Raw genomic sequence first — 13,113 nt, 5'->3', positions numbered from 1 at the left:
CCAGGGCACAGTCCTTCACGTGATGTTCACCTCCCGCACTTTATGCTCACCTTGGATTCAAGGTAGGTGCACAGGCCTGTCGTACAGACCACTTTAGGTGGTTCCGACTCGTAGGTGACCCGCGATTATTCGCCCAGTCTTCACGTGATCGTAGCACTTGTTTACACCTAAGCCTGTCGTACAGACCACTTTAGGTGGTTCCGACTCGTGGGCAGGTTTAGATATTGAGATTGAGATTTGAGCTCTAGATGCAGCCGTACAGGTCACGTTAGGTGACTCCGGCTGCCAGATTACATGATATTGATATGTTTATACCTGGGCACTTGCATATCGTTATGAGATTTCGGCATGGCATATTATCGAGCATGATTGATATACCCTTGAGCATGTTTGGCATATTTATACATACGTATATATGTTTACTTTCTGGGAAGTATACAGGTTTTACGGTGAGGGGTTAGTAAGTATTTATAAATGGTTTTCGAAAGCTTTGTTTTTGCCCACTCACGCTTTTGTTTTGCGCCCCTCCAGGTTCTAGTTGCTTAGCCGTTGCGGTGGTTTCCCCTGAGGGCTTTCCGGCGTTTCTGACAGACACTCCCCATTGTAGGGTCGCCTTCGGGCGTACTACTGTTGTTGTTTTCGTTTGGGCTGCTATAGACCTGCTCTGAAATTGTATCTCACTTACTAGCACTTGTTTTAGTACTTTGTATGCTAGTTTTTAATTATTCATACTTTTATTATTATTACTTTATTAGCTTCCGCACGTGCACATGGCTACGTCACCTTCGTGTGACGGCCAGCATGCTCCGATCTCGGTCGGGGTGTGTCAGCAACTCTTCTTTAGGGAATTATCACTTCAGGTCTTCCTATCAATTTTTTCCATTCATTGATATATTAAAAAGAAAAAAAAAACGGAGATTTAAACTTAGCCACACAATGAGTTTGTCTTAATAATTTGGTATAAAACTTATCATTGCAGAAATTGAATCTTAAGATATTTCATTTACCAATGAAACGAATACTATTAAACTATAGTAGTTAATAACTTTACACCCACACACCAATGTACCATCTATCTCCATGGTCAAAATTAAAATGGAGGGTCCATGGGTTACGAATAACACCAGAAATGTTATAAACATTTTTTTCGTTTTATAGGAACACCTTCTCGAAAGAGATTCCAGAATGCCTGTCTGGCCGGCTTTAAAAATTAGGAATAAAGTTGATAAAACCAAAGTTGGTGGAGGAGATGCCATTCACTGAGTGGTCGTTCACGTCTTTTCAAATTATTGTCGTGCAGCATGTGCCCTGTAAATGTCATACTAATGAGAAAAAAAAAAAAAAGATACTATTCAAATCCAAATTGTGGAAATTTTAATAATCTTTACATCGTAGTCATTTATCTTATATCGAGTGGTCAGAAATTATTTAAATTTTTTATTTAAAATTAAACACAAATAGTATTTAACGATAATTGACCGTATAATGTACTATGAACGGTTAAGATGTAAGGATCTCTAAAATTCCTACAAAGAAGATCCTCATCCGAAAAAAGCCCCAATTGCCAAATAGACGCCATAGCCTGAGATCAAATCTTCTACATTCAAAACACTGGTTGATGGATGCAAATTATCAATTAAGTAAATAGGTCATAAAAAGATAACAAAAATTTTTAGGTGCAGAAGATTTGCTTAAATGTCACTCAATTGGGGTGGGCGTCCTCTTGGTAATTACTATTTTAGGCTAATGCACAACAAAATTAATATGCAAAATTGAATAAAAATTATTAAATTAATTGAACTAACGGTTTATATTCAATTGTACAGATTGGTTGTGTAGTTTTTATTGTGCACTAGTAAAAGCGTTTGAATGAGTTCCCAATTTTGCACCATGGTTGAAAATTTAGGATAGGTCTTAATGAACTGCATTTACGAAATAATCTTAATACGGTTGCTAAATTGGTTAACGAGGTAAAAACACGAAGATTGGTTTGGTATTTAGCTCAAAGGAAAATTTGTTTACACCGGAATGGTATTTTCAGACAACACTGCTCCCATCTTCTGTATACATCTCCGGTGGCCTCTTCGCCGGAATCACCGCCCACTGCTTCTCGATTCCTCTTGGCTCGCCACATGAAAGCACAACGATAAAGTGCAGTAACAAAGATTTGGGCCATTGAAACGGTGCTTTTCTATTGAGGCCAAGAGGCCCAAAATAAAAAGGGTACAAACACTCATGGACTCTGATTACATGGGTTTCAAAATTCTAGCTCAAGGCCCACGGCCCGATTTTATTAATTTTTAAATATACCGAAAGAAATATAACATTTTTAGAGGCACCTATGTATTATGTCATAGAGATTTGAGATGAAACCGTCACGTAATAGATAGAACAGTAACAAAAACACTAAGCAGACAACAACTTGGAAACCCAACAATCTTACAATTACATATCCAAAAATGTGTGGACGTACATTTGTTTCCAATGCACGCGTGAGTGCACACCATATCTAATCTAATCACACTACAAATTATATCACTTTATATATTAGCTAGAAACCATCACCAACGGCTCAATGATTGAGGCAAATTTCATGCTTGTATTTTATATGATTCGTTTTAAGTTCGATTTATGACGTTGGTAAATCATGTGATAGTGGTGAGAAGAAATTAAAATGCTTATGTAAGTCTTTCCAACGCTTAAAATAGTGGATTGTCGTGGTTCCACCACCAAATGGTCATCCTTTTTTTTTTTTTATTAAAAAAAAAAAAAAAACTAGAAGAATTCATATTCTTATCTCTTTGTAATCGGTTAGATTGATAGAGTTTACGTGTGTGCCAAAATGTGAACATTCAACTCAAAATTAATTTACTAGTGATAAAAAATTCTAAGATCGTTCAAACTCTTATGAATTGTTTTATTTTGCCGATGTCATATCAAAGCTAACCCACTATATACAATAGAACTATGTAACGATGAGAAGGACCTCCTCGTTTGATCATGAAAGTGTGACAGAGGATATAACAAAAGTACTACACGTGCATAACCCTAAGCATCCATGGAAGACTTAACTAAAAAGGTCCAAAACCAATTCAATTTCTCTATGTTTCCACTTGGTTCTTCCTTTTACAATTTTGCATATAATAAAATACTCCAATATTACAGTTCATCAAGTAAAAAATGTGCGTGTGATCCAACGTTCTAGTGAAAAAAGATGTTGAATTTATATCAATATGTTTTGGGTACAAAACACCCTCTCCTTTAATTATTGTAAATGGTTTGAACCCTCCTCTTTTACTTTGACAATAATAATTTAGAAATAAAAAATAAAAATAAGGAAAGACAAGCGATGGAGTAGAAAAAAAATGAGCGTGAAAATTCATAATAGAGAAATTAGGGCATGCAGTTGAATTTTTTCGTAAGACCATAATCCCACCACCTGATACCAATCAATCTGTATTAATTATATACGACTTGTTATAATTTAAAGTATAAATTTTGTATTTTGCTCATGTATAATTATAACACGTAAAATTAATAACAGGCTATGAACGATACTATCAAGACACTCAAAATTTTTTGGAGTTGATGCATGATGATCTTCTAAATTGTGTAATAGCAGGAAATTGGTCGATCGTACGTTGCTGTCCACCTTATCCAGGTACATCAAATCTAATCCAATCCAAGTGATGAAACCGAAGATGCAAAAGCAAAACACAAAGTCGCATCCTAGCATGGGAAACCATTGCCAATAGATCAGTGGGAGGCAGATTCATGCACACGCGTGCTCTCTGAGAAAAATGAAATCTGTTCAAAACTTCTTTATTGTTAGTGATTTTTTAGTATATAGGATACTCATAATTAACATACTATTTCATTCCAATTAATATATGTGTATATACTTCTAATCTTTTAGTGTTATTCTAAATTGATCTCAACTTTTTTAAACATTTCAAACAAGTACTCAACTTCAAGACTGACCTTCAGGGTAGCCAAAAAGTAGGTACCCGCTCAGGACTCCCGTTTCGGAGGGGCCCAAAAATTTTCAATTCAAATTCAATAAAAATATCAAAAAATAATATCATAGGCAATAACATATTTTTTCACAAAATATTTTTTTTTCTTTTTCCGCACCCACATGTAAATATAGTTTTACAAACATATACGAAATTACTATCCTCTTCGCTCTAGCATTTTTCCTAGCCGTTAGATGCAGTTAATCTGAACGTTCATTCATTTACTGAACATAATATTAACATTGTAACAATAAAAAAATGATTGGAATCTGGCGTACTGGATAGGGACTCCTTTTTCGGTCCCACTTGGTGGTGACTAGCAGGAGAGCTTGGCAAGGCGATATCCTTTCCCTACTTACAAGTCAGGTCACTGCTTCTCTAGCTCTCCACCCTCATCTTTTTCCTGTAATTTTATTTGTAAGCTTGTTTGTAAATGGACTTATGGTTTTCGAATCCATGCTACCTTTAGGGATTTAGGATTTGAAATATTTTAGGGATTTAGAGATTGAATCCTTTAGGGGTTTCTGGATTACTATATGGATTTAGGACTTGAAATATTTTAGGGATTTAGAGATTCAATCTTTTAGGGGTTTATGGATTCAATTTTAGGGTAATGTCGTAATGGGTGGAATAGAGTGGTTAATGTGGTTTGATTCTTTATTCTGGTGAATCTGAAAATTTGATCGATTACTTGATTGCCTATGCTTTGTTTATATTAATATATAATATATGGGTAATGAGTGGAATTTGAGTTTTCAGTTGCTTCTCTGTTAATTTGTTGTTTTAGAATATTGAGTTGAATGTTGATTGTTGCATTTGAGTGTAAAAACACGAGACGGGTAATATGTAAATAATGTTTGTATATCTTTCTCCTTTTGATATTAAGTTTTAATGATATTTGACATTTTCATGTATTTAGCGAATTTTTTTTAATACATATCAATGTACAAAGAGTTGGAGGTCAGAGAACTCTAGGACCCCCTTCGAAGGCTCGCATAAGGCCTCCAAATTCTTAGGGCCGGCCCTAACCAAATTATTGGATATGTCACATCTATTAAGCTCCAATTAATTGTTCTATTAAATATTTATGTGGCGACGATGAGTCTCACTTTTTAGCTTACATGAACAATAAAATAATAAAAAAAATAACTTAAAAAAGACGTGAAGATGACAAAACAAATAAACAAATTCACAAATAAAATGAAAAACAAAAATGAATATTGAGAAATATCAAGTCTCGCCACCTCCAAGCTCAACCTACAACTACCGAAACCCCAAGACCTTCTTTTGAATGTTGGCAGCTTGAGTTTTTGGGTGGAGTTGGATTTGGAGGTGATGGTCTGATGGAATGGTGGTAATTGTTAGTTGGTGGAGGCCATGTTTTCATAACCTTTTATTGATTTTTTAGACAATGTAAACCTAGTTGTTTAACATAAATTTAACTGGGGTCTAACAGATGTGACATTTCAATAGATTGAGTACTTGTTTGGAATGTTTAAAAAGACTGAGACCAATTTAAAATGACACTAAAAAGGTTGGGAGATTTTATGCTCAATTCTATTTTTCGATATAGAAATATAATGTATCAATTTTGTCGTTCACTTATATTGTAACATGTAAATATATATATACATATATATATATATATATATCATGTGACAAGTGTTTATTGTACACAAAATTGCTCAAAATATGTTTGGAGGGTTGGGATTGAAAAGTGGAATGAAGTTGATCCATGCAAATGGAAGAAAAGCTAAAAAGTAGAAATGGATTATCCAAACCAGCCTTTTTTTTAGTGGACATGGAATCAATGACAAAAACTAGGTTCATGGACTTATACAAGTTAAAAGTATATACATAATCCTCTTTTACAATATTTCAGCGCAACGATAATTAAGGACGCTACTTTTCACTTTTAAAATATTGAGGGAACGTGGTTATTGGTAGTACCATGTGTTAGTTTATAAGATGGCATGTAACATAAAACCCAACTTAGTGGGAAAGAAAAACAATTTCAAAATTCCAACATTAGTTATTGATGTATACCCTAATTACAACTTTAATGTGGTCTAACATTTTAGTGGTCATGGTGTTGGATTTATGATCATATGTTTCGAGTTCAAAACTCTCATTTCTTAGATTAATACAATAATTTTGAACCGTCATTCTTCTCTTTAATAATAATAATAATAATAATAATAATAATTTTTCTTTAACAAAAACTTACAATTTCGATGAATGATATGAGTGGCTATTCCTTTGACATAAACGTCATTGAATTTTGAGTTTTGATGGCCTAATAATATAAGATAGCTTAAGAAAGATATTGATTGATTTCTCATTGACTAAAATGAAATAATTCATAGCCAAAATAGTAATATACTTTTAGCTAAACAATGTAAGCAGTGAATAATTCAGAAATTTTATGTATATAAGCTTGGTTTAGTGTTTTTGGTCAAGTTTTTTTTGTTGGTGGTCAAGTTTTAGCAAACTTTGAGTGAAGTCGATGAATTTGGATGAAACAGGTTTGCAACAGAGGAGAACAACAAAAAGTGATTGTTGGTTTTTGGTACAACAATAACAACAAAAAAACTTATCCTATTAAGTAGAATTAACTGTATAAATCTTAAAAAAACACTCGTACTCTCAACCTTCTTCAACTACTAGTTGGGTTAATCTAATCTTATAAAGAGATTGTTTGATCCTTGGCATTAAATAAATCCACTCTTAGGTATGAATATAGGAAAAAGTATTGGTTATGATCAGAATGAATGAGTGACGAGTTTATATTTTAGGCTATAATATTAATAATTAAAGTACATGTGCTTGCATAGGGTATCCCTTTCTAATTAGCCATGGACACGTCAAGAATACCATGAAGATTCTAACCTATAACAAAGTAGAGAATAGAAAAGAAAGGCCTAGAAAGTGAACTAGATAAGATGATAAGCTTTATGACTCATCACCACCAATCTCAAGCCGAGAAACTTTACCTTCCCCAAAGATATTGCACTTACAACTAGAAGATTCTCGTCGGATTCTTTTTGTAAAGATCTTTAAAAATTTCTAATTATATCCATTTATTGTGGATTGTACGACTAGTTTTCGTCATGTACTATTTATATTTAATTTTAAATAAAATAATTTACAATAAATTCTGATCACATGATGTTCGATAAACGAATATCATTTGAGGATCCCCAAGATCCTCAAAAAAAGGATTCGACGAGGATCCTCACTCAACTAGTATACTACCACACATGCCCATTAAGGGAAAGGGTTCCTTTTTTATTCAAAAACGGGAATTAGTTGTGAGATTTACTCCACATCGAACTTCAACGAATTGAACCGGTTATTCTATAAGTTTCGATTCATACATTCTTGCAAAAATTCAATTCAATCCGAAATCATTTGTCTATTCAATTAACATAATGAAATTTCAATGTTTTCTTAGAACAAAGTTTCGTCAATTTCTTTGAACTCAATTAGATGTCTCGAATATTTCCGATTTGGCTAATATTATGCAATGATGATCTATGAGCTGAAACTTAAAAAATAGACTATTCGGATCATGGTGTGGGACCCACAACTAATCCCCATTTTTATGAATATATATATATATATATATAGGGATTGCTCATTAAAGGCCTTCTACTACCATATATATGTGCATATTTTTCGATTTGTTCTCCAAACTTATATGGAAATGTCAAATTTTTATTTGAACTTTAATTTTAGCTGATAACCCCCTGAACTTCTATAATTGTCCAATTTGCTCATTGAGCTTTAACTTTAGCCGATATTCCCCTGCACCAAGTTTTTAAAAAATACATCCAATTTTTTTATCCATCTTAGTCACGCAGACAACATATAACAACTGTATAAAGGCAAAAAAAAAAATGAAAAAATTGGATGGATGAAAGATTTAAAACCTGAAGCCAGAAGAAAGATTGGCTATTTATAAAAATTCAGAAAAATAATCGGATAAAATTAAAATTTATGAAAAAATTAGTTAATTGTAAAAATTCAAAAGAATAATCGACTAAAATTAGAATTAGAGAGAAAATTCACAGCTCTATACAGAATCGGAAACAAATCAACAAATACATCATATATTTACTTACCTCTCTTCTTCCATTACCCTCTCTTCCTAACATTAACTTTGTATTGTCAAGTATCAAAGGAGTGGGGGACCCAAATTTATTATGTCCTTACCTGCAAAACTTTCCAGCACACATGCCTTCATCCAATTGATGGAACCCTACTTTATTTCTTTTTTTTTTTTGGGAAAATACCCTACTTTATATATATAGTTAGATAAGCTAATTCTAATTCCCGTAATTGATCTTTTTTATCTTCTTGCCTGATTTTATGTAGTTTACTTCAACTACGCACATAAATTTTTAGGTAAAATACAAAAAATTACCTCAACTATTGGTGTCACGATACTTTCATACCTCATTTTTTTAAATCGACAATGTCATACCTCATCTTTAAAATTTGTGTCAATGTTATACCTTCCATTAACTTTGCCGTTTATTTTTCAGTTAAATGATGACGTGACTTGATCTAGACCCATTTTCTATTGAAAAATTATTAAAAACTAAAAAAAAAATCATTTAATAATTTTTAAATATTAAAATAATTATAAAAAAAAACCCCTCACGTCCCCTTCCCCCAACCCCCCCCCCCCCCCCGGGTCTCTCTCTTCTCCCCCATCTTCATCTTCTTCCCCTTCCAACAACCCAGAAAAAAGAAGAAGAAAAAAAAAAAAACCAATTTATCTTCCCCTCCCCACACTCGCGATTTTCCCCGACCCCCCTTCCTTTCTTCCCCCTTCCGTCTTCCCTAAACCCGCACCCACCCTCGCACTCACTACAGCAACCCAAAAAAATAAAAAACCCAGTTCGTCCGTCCCCCCCACCCAACCTGCATAAGAAGAAGAGAGAGAGAGAAGGGGAAAAAAAAAGAAAAAGAAAAAGGAACCCAGTTCGTCCTTCCCACCCCCACCCCCACCCCCACCCCCACCCCCCCGGGGGCAACCACCCTCTTCCTTCCACACCCATTCCCCCCATTTTCTCCATGCCCAGGTTCTTAACCTTCGGAATCGGCCTGGCGAAGGTTTCCCGATTCCACCTCAATGGGATTTGGGTTGCAGGTAGTGGGAGTGAGGTTGGGTGCAGAGAGTGGGTGTGAAGGTGGGGAGGTTGGGTGCAGGGAGAAGAGGGGGTGAGGAGCGGGGAAGACAAATTGGTTTTTTTTTTTTTCCTCTTCTTTTTTCTGGGTTACAGTTGCAGGAAGGGGGAAGAAGATGAAGATGGGGAGAAGAGAAAGAAGGGGGGAAAGGGGACGAACTGAGTGTTGGTTTTTTTTTTAATTTTTTAATACAACTTTTATTTATTATTTTAATATTTAAAAAATATTAAATGATTTTTTTTAGTTTTTAATAATTTTTCAATAGAAAATGGGTCACAGATCATGTCACATCCCCGCCCCGGGCAGATCACTTCCCGGGCCCGCTCCACCACCGTAGCACGATATTGTCTGCTTTGGGCTTACCATTCCCTCACGATTTTGTTTTTGGGAACTCACTAGCAACTTCCCAGTGGGTCACCCATCATGAGATTGCTCAAGCCCCCTTCTCGCTTAACTTCGGAGTTCCTACGGAACCCGAAGCCAGTGAGCTCCCAAAAGGCCTCGTGCTAAGTAGGGATGAAATATACATTTAAGGATCACTCCCCTGGGCGATGTGGGATGTCACAATCCACCCCCCCTTAGGGGCCCGACGTCCTCGTCGGCACACACGCGGCCAGGGTTAGGCTCTGATACCAAATTTGTCACATCCCCGCCCGGGGCGGATCACTTCCCGGGCCCGCTCCACCACCGTAGCACGATATTGTCCGCTTTGGGCTTACCATTCCCTCACGATTTTGTGTTTGTCACATCCCGGCCCGGGGTGGATCACTTCCCGGGCCCACTCCACCACCATAGCACGATATTGTCCGCTTTGGGCTTACCATTTCCTCACGGTTTTGTTTTTGGGAACTCACGAGCAACTTCCCAGTGGGTCACCCATCATGGGATTGCTCTAGCCCCCTTCTCGCTTAACTTCGGAGTTCCTACGGAACCCGAAGCCAGTGAGCTCCCAAAAAGCCTCGCTTCAAGTAGGGATGAAATATACATTTAAGGATCACTCCCCTGGGCGATGTGGGATGTCACAGATCAAGCCACATCAGCATTTAATTGAGAAATTCACGGCAAGCTAACGAAATGTATAACATTAGCACAAATTCTAAAGATGAGGTATGACATTGTCAATTTTAAAAGATGAGGTATAAAAGTGTCGTGATACTAATAGTTGAGGTAGTTTTTTGTATTTTATCCTAAATTTTTTGTATATAAATATAGGATTACGAAATGTATAACATTAGCACAAATTCTAAAGATGAGGTATGACATTGTCAATTTTAAAAGATGAGGTATAAAAGTGTCGTGATACTAATAGTTGAGGTAGTTTTTTGTATTTTATCCTAAATTTTTTGTATATAAATATAGGACTTTGAATCCTACGAAATTCTCGTCGGGGGGCAACCACCCTCTTCCTTCCACACCCATTCCCCCCATTTTCTCCGTGCCCAGGTTCTTAACCTTCGGAATCGGCCTGGCAAAGGTTTCCCGATTCCACCTCAATGGGATTTGGGTTGCAGGTAGTGGGTGTGAGGTTGGGTGCAGAGAGTGGGTGCGAAGGTGGGGAGGTTGGGTGCGGGGAGAAGAGGGGGTGAGGAGCGGGGAAGACAAATTGGTTTTTTTTTTTTTCCTCTTCTTTTTTCTGGGTTACAGTTGCAGGAAGGGGGAAGAAGATGAAGATGGGGAGAAGAGAGAGAAGGGGGGAAAGGGGACGAACTGAGTGTTGGTTATTTTTTATTTTTTTATTTTTTTTTATATACAACTTTTATTTATTATTTTAATATTTAAAAAATATTAAATGATTTTTTTTAGTTTTTAATAATTTTTCAATAGAAAATGGGTCACAGATCAAGCCACATCAGCATTTAATTGAGAAATTCACGGCAAGCTAACGAAATGTATAACATTAGCACAAATTCTAAAGATGAGGTATGACATTGTCAATTTTAAAAGATGAGGTATAAAAGTGTCGTGATACTAATAGTTGATGTAGTTTTTTGTATTTTATCCTAAATTTTTTGTATATAAATATAGGACTTTGAATCCTACGAAATTCTCAAATAAGAAGAAGATGTTATAGTTTTAACATGTTACACGCCATTTTGATGTTTACCGGTACTAGCTTTTAGGCAAAATTTTAATATTACTACATATTAACATTTATATATACAGATAAATAGCGATTATGACACAATCGACACTTCCAGTTCGGTTTTCTGACACACGATAAATGTATAAAAATAATAAAACACACATGCCTGATTCAACATATCTAACAAGCTAGACACATAGTGAATAATAAATATCCCTATTGGCCATGTGTCTCTATAGCATCCACAACTTTTGTTATTTCTCTATTTCTTGCAATGGATCAAATATGACATGTGATTTCTTTTTATGAAGACGGAATGATCAACATTGTTTCTCTGGAAACCATTCGATCTTCGTCATAACCAAACTTCATATCTCGAACCAAGTCCGAGGAGACTGCTGGATGCGGCAACATGAAAAATGACCATATTTCTCATTCAATATGGTGTATATTTTCTTTATGTTGAAGGCTACCCCCATTGAATCAGATTCTTCTGTAACCAGCCCTTTATAGCTACATCAAACCAGTTCATCATCCATTGTTCTTGGACGCTGGCTTTGCTTCAGATGACTCATGACACTCATTACAATCTCATCCATATACTAGGATAGAATTGAGAGTTCTGGTACTATCTACAGTATCTCATAAAAATAGACGTGTGAAAATCATTATTCGTATGGGGTGTGATATTCACACCCTTTTAATTTTCGATCATTGGATCAAATGAATTGAAGAAAATCAATAGACATAAATCAACAAAAGGTGTGTGAGAAGTAAAAAATGATGTGTGGATAACATACCCCTATTCGTATTCCTAAGATGAGTCGGAAAACTCTAAGTAATATCCACAATGTCCGTTGATAGAATTATTTTAGTTATAATCCATGTGATCACCAAAAATATTGAATAGCTACTTTCCTGCCCAACAATCTAATGTCATACAAACAAAAAACTTATGAATAACATTACATCAAAACATCACAATAACTATGAACTCAATGCATAAGTCATTTTCAAGGCGCGATACTTGCCTGGCTAGTTCCAGACACTTCAGTCTGGATAGGCCCGTTTCATGTGCACATCTTCCCTTCAATCTAATTCCGAATTTAGTTTATGTGTATCGCACCCAGGAGTCCCCCACCGATGCATCGTTATCATGCATGGTGTCTGTACGTCACTTCAACTGTCAACAATTGTACTATGCTAGGGCATGCATTCAATAGATTTAGCCATCTAGGGTAATATAAGCGCCATGTGGCATACGACGAAGACTTCGATCGGTACATGATTAAGCTTGTTTATCAGATATTGAGCTCCGTAGAAGTACACACGACTCTGTCATTCCCTGTATTTATCCTATAACTTGGGTAATTAATGCTTGCCAGGCAAGGTTGGAACAACTTCGGAGCCTTTCTATTACGTATGGATTAATATATCACTTGATTTTTTTTTTTTTTTTTTTTGACAAACAATATCGTTAGCTAGTTTGTGGCAGAGTCATGATTTTTTAATAATAATGTCATGATTTTAATAAAAAAAAGAACTTTATTGGAGCATTTTGTTGAGCACATGATAGACTTGTCGATTCTTGCTAATATATGTCAACAACTTCCATGATTGTTGAAGGTGGCAATCGGATAATTATGGAGTAATGTTGAAGACTGACAATGTTTATCAACTGAAACATTTTATCAAGTATTTAGTATGCACAATAGAGTTGCGCACAAGAAGAAAGAAGGGAAAGACAAGGATGATAAAAAAAAATAGAAGAAGCAAGAGGAGAAGTTTGTAATTTAGTTTGTCCTAACTGTTCATAGG

Source organism: Pyrus communis, chromosome 15 (genome assembly GCF_963583255.1).
Source record: "Pyrus communis chromosome 15, drPyrComm1.1, whole genome shotgun sequence".
NCBI classification, from domain to species: Eukaryota; Viridiplantae; Streptophyta; class Magnoliopsida; order Rosales; family Rosaceae; genus Pyrus; species Pyrus communis.
Note: the sequence above shows the minus strand (reverse complement) of the source record.